We start from the raw sequence: 1,115 nt of genomic DNA, 5'->3' as shown, positions 1-1,115 counted from the left end.
GCCGACGGGGGGGGACCCGCGGTGTAGCAGCTAAACGCGTCCTCCCGCCGCACCGGCGCGGCGCCCGAAGGTTCCGGGCCCACGGAGCCCTGGTGGGAGTGAGCGCGGAGACACGCACACGAAAAGGAGGCGAAGGCCGGGCGCTTTGCTAAGGGCGGCCAGGGCTCTCCAGACCACCCCCTCCTAATGCCCTGGCTCCTCGCAGGGGACTTTAATACCTTTCAGCGTTTGGGGGTTCCCCCCCTGAATCCTTGAGCTGAATCCTCTACCCCTGCCGCAATAACCCGGCCCCGCCGTCCGCCTCACCGCCCTCCAGCGCCGGCGGCTGAAGGCCCGGGAGCAGGCAGGCGGCGGCGACAGAGGCCGGCACAGAGCAGTTCGGGTAGAAACCGATTTTTTACATTTTTTAGCATGCAAAGCAACGTGGACCATAAGCTTTCAGCATTATTACTGTCCTTTTCCGGTCTTGGTGTTGAATGCTGCAGCTGGATCACCTACAAATTGACTTCTTTTTTCTTTGCAAGTGTCGGTGCTATAGGAACACCAAAGTCCCAGTCAAATAGGGGACTACTCATCCTCCCCAGCTTAAGATTAAACAAGAAACGTTAGTGATCTTTGCAAATTCCTGTAGCGGCAAGTTTTTGCCAGTTCACATATAATAATTGCTAAGTACGTTTTAAAAGCAGAGTGTGAAAACTGTACTTACACACGCATCTGCTCTGACTCAGATTCTGCATGAATAAACTTCACTGAGTTTGGTCTGGGCTCCACGCGTCCTGGACATGAACGCCTAGGTTAAACATGAGAGTAGCAACATTTTAGATCACTTCCATTCAGTTTCCTGCCGAAATTGGACAGTCAGCCTGGAGAGTTTAATACACGACAATCCTACAACATCCTAGACAGCGCTCCATCTAACTAACTACGTGCTCACCAAGCAACTGTTTCAGTCCAATGACCCATTACCCTGCAACCTGGTCTGTTAGCCACAGTTAGTCTGTCGGAAATCGTAGAATCATAGAATAGTTTGGGTTGGAAGGGACCTCTAAAGGTCATCTAGTCCACCCCCCTGCCGTGGGCAGGGACATCTTCAACTAAATCAGGTTGCTCAGAGC

General features: G+C 52.8%; 2 protein-coding genes across 4 annotated transcripts in view; both read right to left on the bottom strand.

The window, feature by feature from the left end:
• Positions 1–1,024, bottom strand: part of POLR3B (RNA polymerase III subunit B) — an 87,229-nt gene extending 86,205 nt beyond the window's left edge. Inside the window, exons 1-2 of the mRNA XM_009276994.2 lie at positions 967–1,024; positions 707–790 (exon numbers count right to left, since the gene is read on the bottom strand). The gene's annotated coding sequence lies outside the window, so the exon portion shown is untranslated. The remainder of the gene's footprint in view (positions 1–706; positions 791–966) is intronic.
• The window catches only part of TMEM263 (transmembrane protein 263), a 315,606-nt gene that overhangs the window by 292,649 nt on the left and 21,842 nt on the right, over positions 1–1,115 (bottom strand). The gene's annotated exons all lie outside the window — the stretch shown is intronic.

This window comes from Aptenodytes forsteri, unplaced genomic scaffold (genome assembly GCF_000699145.1).
Source record: "Aptenodytes forsteri isolate BGI_AS27 unplaced genomic scaffold, ASM69914v1 Scaffold482, whole genome shotgun sequence".
Lineage (NCBI taxonomy): Eukaryota > Metazoa > Chordata > Aves > Sphenisciformes > Spheniscidae > Aptenodytes > Aptenodytes forsteri.
Note: the sequence above shows the minus strand (reverse complement) of the source record. Positions and strands in the feature narration are given on the sequence as shown.